Genomic DNA, 6,000 nt, shown 5'->3' with positions numbered 1-6,000 from the left:
TCGCTACAAAATTCAAGTCAAGCACCCCCTTCCCCTTTCCCCTCTTTCTTGCTGAGCAGCTGGGATAGATCTAGGTAGGCTTCCATGATGTAGAGGAGTGGAACCGTGGTGTTCCAGAGCTGAGATGTCTGAGGTGAAGGGGGGTGAAGAGGATATCCATGCAGTCAGATTAACCTAGTATCGGGTGTCAGAACTCAGAGAGAGAAGATGGGATCCACAAATGTGGAGGGCAGTGTAGTATGAGATGTCAGAGTCTGATTAGTATAAATAGCATGTCCATGCTAGGACCTGTCCTGACATTGGCAGTCAGTGCCTAAGTGGAATTAAAAGGCATCAGTAGGGGTGCCTGGGTGGCTCAGTGGGTTAAAGCCTCTGCCTTCAGCTAGGGTCATGATCTCAGGGTCCTGGGATGGAGCCCCACATCGGGCTCTCTGATCAGCAGGGAGCCTGCTTCCCTTCTTCTCTCTCTGCCTGCCTCTCTGCCTACTTGTGATCTCTTTGTCTGTCAAATAAATAAAATAATTTTAAAAAATAAAATAAAAAAATAAAAGGCTTCATACAGGGAAGCAGCTCAGTATCCAAACAGGAGGCAGGCCTGGTGTATAGAATCATAGTCTGAGTAGAGGAAGAAATTCACAATGTGGCAGGTTGGCATGGAAAGTCAGAAGTCAAGCAAGACAAGGAGCACATGCATGCATGGGGTGGGGCTACCCTATGTGGGCAGTCAGAGATTGATTGGAGTAAGGAAGGTATCTGCACATGGCAGAGTCCAATGAGAAGAGGTGGAAAATAATAAGTACATATATCTCTTATATATTGGGTTCTATATTCCATTTTCCACTGACTGGAACTGGGACTTCTTGGAGACACAGTTAATTTCATGGCTAGGGCAGGAATAGTACAAGATGGGCCCAGAATATTTGTATCAAAAGCATGAAATTGCTCAAAGAATGATGGGGATGTGTCAAAAGGACAGAGAAGCCAGCTTAAAAAGTTCCCATTGCCCAAGACATCTGTAACAATGTTAACACAAAAATAAATAATAGTGATGGATTATAATTCAGTGAATAAAAGAAGAAATCATTAATTTAACAGATACAGATTAGTTAACAAGTCTAAAGTTTAATGAGGAATAGAATATTTACATTCTTTAAAATACAAAATACTTAATCGGGGCGCCTGGGTGGCTCAGTGGGTTAAAGCCTCTGCCTTCAGCTCAGGTCATGATCTCAGGGTCCTGGGATCAAGCCCCGCATCGGGCTCTCTGTTCGGCAGGGAGCCTGCTTCCTCCTCTCTCTCTGCCTGCTCTCTGCCTACTGGTGATCTCTGTCTGTCAAATAAATAAATTTTTTAAAAATATAAAAAAAATACTTAATAATTACAAGGTGGAGAAAGAGTAACTTTACAGGGTAAAACTTGATAGCAACCACTTTAATGAAGTTAACGAAGTGAATATCATTAATAATGATACACATTGAAATCATGCACTACCTGATAACATGCAATGAGATGAACACAACATTGCTTCTGTGACGTTTCTGTCGAAGATGTGTGACATGAATCTAATTATGAGGAAACACTCAGTGAACCAAAATTGAAGAGATTCCTACAAAATAACTGCCTTCTGGTTTTGGCATCCAGGTAATACTGGGCTCAGAGAATGAGTTGGGCAATGTTTCTTCCCCATCTACAGTTAGAATGAGTTTGGGGAGAATGGACATGAATTCTTGTTTAAATATTTGGTAGAATTCACCGGTGAGGCCATCTGGGCCTAGGCTGTTGTATGGGGAGTTTAAAAGTCACTAATTCTATCTCTTAGGTCTTTTATTTCCTCTTGAGTCAATTTCAGTCATTTGTGTCTTTCTAGGAAATTGTCCATTTCATCTAAGTTTTTTACTTTGTGGCATGATACTCCCTTATACACATTTTTATTTCTCTAAGGATGGTAGTAATTTTTCATTTCTAATTTTAATAATATGAATCTTCGCTCTCCCTTTTATCAATATAGCTAAAGGTTTGTCAACTTATTGATTTTTTTCAAATAACCGTGTTTTGGTTTCTTGATTATCTCTGTTTTTCTATTCTCTATTTCATTTATTTTGCTCTAATTTTTATTACATACTATCTTCGGCTTACTTTGGGTTGAGTTTGCTCTTCTTTTCCAATCTCTTCAGTGAAAGATTACATTATTGATTTTTTTTCTTCCTTTTTAATATATGAATTTGTAGCTATAACTTTCCTGCTAAACACTGTTTTGGCTAGATCCCATAAGTTAGGTGTGTTGTGTTCTTTTTTTTTTTTTTTTTTTTCAGTCTTATCAATGTATTTTCTATATTCCCTTGTGATTTTTCCTTGACCCACTGCTTTTTTAGGAGTGTGTTATTTAATTTCCACATATTTGTCTTTTTCTAAATATTTATTTTTATTATTCTCTAATTTCATTACATTGTAGTCAAAGAACATACTTCAAATTATTTAGAGCCTTTAAAATTTGTTTAGTTTAGTTTTTTTTTTTTTTAAGATTTTATTTATTTGACAGATAGAGATCACAAGTAGGCAGAGAGGCAGGCAGATAGAGAGTGAGAAGGAAGCAGGCTCCCTGCTGAGCAGAGAGCCCGATGTGGGACTCGATCCCAGGACCCCGAGATCATGACCTGAGCCTAAGGCAGCGGCTTAACCCACTGAGCCACCCAGGCGCCCTGTTTAGTTTTGTTTTATGTCCTAGCATATGGTTTATCTTGGATAATGTTCCATATACTCTTAAGAAGAATGTGTATGTTGATGCCGTTGGATAAATTGTTCTATAGATGTGTTAGACCTAGCAGGTTTATATTATGTTCAAGTTCTCTGTTTCCTAGTTGATCATCTGCCTACTTGTTCCATCATTGGAAGTGAGTTGTTGGGGCACCTTAGTGGCTCAGTCTGTTAAGTGTCTGCCTTTGGCTAAGGTCATGATATCAGGGTCCTGGAATCAAGCCCCACATTGGACTCTGTGCTGAGCAGGGAGTCTGCTTCTTTCTCTCCCCCTGCTTGTGCTTTCTCTCTCAAATAAATAAAATCTTTTTAAAAAAATAGAGTCATTGAAGTAGAGCTATTATTACTGAGTTTGGGCTCCCTTCTCAGTGGGGAGCTTGCTTCTCCCTCTGCCACTCTCCCTGCTTGTGTTCCCTCTCTCGCTGTCTCTCAGTCAAATAAATAAAATATTTGAAATAAATTCATTCATTCATTCATTCATTCATTCCAGTATCAAAATGTCTGCTTTTTGTACAGATTAACTCAGGTTTATTGTTATTAATATGACTGGTTTTACAACCATCATTTTACTTTATGTTTTTCCTGTGATTCATGTTATTTTCTCATTCTTTCTCTCTGTATTATCTTCATTTGAAGTGATTATTTTTAATGTAGTATTTCAGTTATTTTAATAATTGTTTATTATTTTTAAAATTTATTTTCTTGGTTACCCTAGGGCTTTCAGTATACATCTTAATTCTCAGATCTATTTCAAATTTATACCAACTTAAGGGCAGTGAGATAGGGAAATGTTACTTCTATGTAGCTCTAGCCTCCTCTGCCTTTTTGTATGATGTTTGCTTATCAGCAAAATCTGCATTTTTTAAAGATATTGATTTTTGTTAGAGAGAGAGTATACACACATGGGGAGGGGAGTAGACTCTCTGCTGAGCAGGGATTTTCCCATGCAGGGCTCAATCCCAGAACCCTAGGATCATGATCTGAGCTGAAGGTAGATGCTTAATAGACTGAGCCATCCAGGTGCCACAGATCTGTATTTTTTGACAGCATCCATAAGCAAACTTTTCTAGTCTCTTTCAAACAAAGTCAACCCCTTTAAGAGAGAGCTACCAAGCTCTGTTCTTACCGCTTGACTCTCGCCATATGTGAAACTCTTTGCTACTGCTCCAGAGATGGGGCAGGAATATTTACCCTTACAGTATCACCCTTGAGAAGCAAGATTCTGGGCTGGGGGGCAGGAGGGGAACAGACATCTCTGATCTTCTTGGTTTGTCCCTTCCAGCATAGAACCTTAGTCCTACATGGAAGCTGGGGTGAAGATTACTGGAACCCAGTATTCTCGGCTTGCTGCGCCTGTGAATGGGAGGTAGGTGAAGGGAGGGAGCCTCAAAAGTCCTTTGCCAAGAACAGAGCTTCTGCAACACAGAACTGGGAAGGACAAGTAATGCTGGTGACCAACACCATCTGGGAAGAAATCATAGTCATAAACGGATATGGATGTTTTTATGGTATAGCTTGAGCAGTGTAATCAGAACTGATGGATTATATAATTAAGAGGGCACAGTGAAGAATAAAATATGGGGTTCCTTCTTCAAAACTCATTAGGAATTTCAAGACGGTGACAGCAGATCATTAAATCATGTCTGAAGCTCTTCCAAGGCCCCAAGCATAGGTACCTGTGTAATTACATAGGACATATAGTCATGAAGTCATCCTCACTCCTTTTTGCCCTAGAGTAGGATCCTGGAGAACTCCTGCTATTTAAAGTTTATTAAAGGTGTTTCTTGGGGCACCTGGGTGGTTCAGTGGGTTAAGCCTCTGCCTTCGGCTCAGGGTCCTGGGATTGAGCCCTGCATCGGGCTCTTTGCTCAGCGGAGAGCCTGCTTCCCCCGCTCTCTCTCTCTGCCTGCCTCTCTGCCTACTTGTGATCTCTGTCAAATAAGTAAATAAAATCTTTTTTTAAAAAAGAAAAAGGTGTTTCTGGGAGGTCCTAGGGGAGAGGCTTCTAAGTGAGGGGATAGGGCAGCCCTAGGTGACAGAAGTCAGATGGGAGAGAGGGGCGATGTGACTTAGGGGGCTATCTATATATCAAACATTTGGGAAATTTTTGGTATCTTAAAACTCTATCATAATGCAAAAAATAAATAAATAAAAAGGACTTGAAAAAATTCAATTTCAGAAAATTTGGAGTCACATTATTGAAAGGTTAGTAAACCTATAGAGTTAGTAGGCCAGGAGTTCCAGGGATCCTTCTGCAAAGACCTTTTGTCTTTTTGTCCAGATTTGTTGTCATTTTGTTGTCCTATCCAGTTTATTAGGGCAATTTTGGTAGGGACTTGTAGGTTTATGGCAGGAATGCCAGCAATCTTTTGATTAGTAGAACTAGTTATGCAGCTCTCAAGAGAGGAATTGAAATACTTGTTCCCCGAGACCCACTCATGTGGCTGACTTCCATTTCTGTCTAGGCTTGACATTTTCCCCTCCACATTCCTCTTTCTTCCCCAACACCTCTCAACTCTTCAAAAACATCTTTAGCAAGACCTGGTTTGATAGTTAATTTGCTAATCATATATATTGCTATAGGACTTTTAATGTTTAACAAGAATAGGCCTTAGGAAGGTGGTAGTGCATCTGTCATTGATTACAAGTGACAGTAGAGAGTGGTATTCTGGTTTACACCTCGGTTTACCTCTTCTTCCCCTTTTAGAGATAAATGGTCACTACCAATAATAGTCAAAGCTGTGGTTATCCTGCTGATGGGTTTATCTCTCCATTATACTGTTTTAATCAATTTCATTCTAAAATGCTCCTATATATCAGTGCTTTTCAAATTGAATGTGCAAATGAATCACCTGGGGATGTTCTTAAAATACAGATTGCTAATTAAGAAGTTTTGGGTTAAGGTCTGAGATTCTGCATTTCTAATAAGCTCCCAAGAAATCCCTACTCTATTGGTCTGTGGACCACAAGGAAAAAACACTCTGAATTATATTAAAAGAAATTTGTCCAAACTAAAACTTGGCTCTTGACTGTAATCTATAGGTCATTATTCCCTAAGTTTTAAAGCAACTCTCTACACTTAGGTTGCCATGTTCTCTCCCAGAAGTTAATTGTCAATTAGTCTGAAAGTTATATTTACTTTTAAAAGGCTTCTTAGTAATTTCAAGGCTTCTGCCTTTTGGTTCCTGAACTTAAAAATAAATAAATAAATAAATAATCACACCATCAGAAAGTAGGAGATGCGGC

This window comes from Mustela nivalis, assembly GCF_964662115.1.
Source record: "Mustela nivalis genome assembly, chromosome: X".
NCBI classification, from domain to species: domain Eukaryota; kingdom Metazoa; phylum Chordata; class Mammalia; order Carnivora; family Mustelidae; genus Mustela; species Mustela nivalis.
This window is presented reverse-complemented; position numbering follows the sequence as displayed.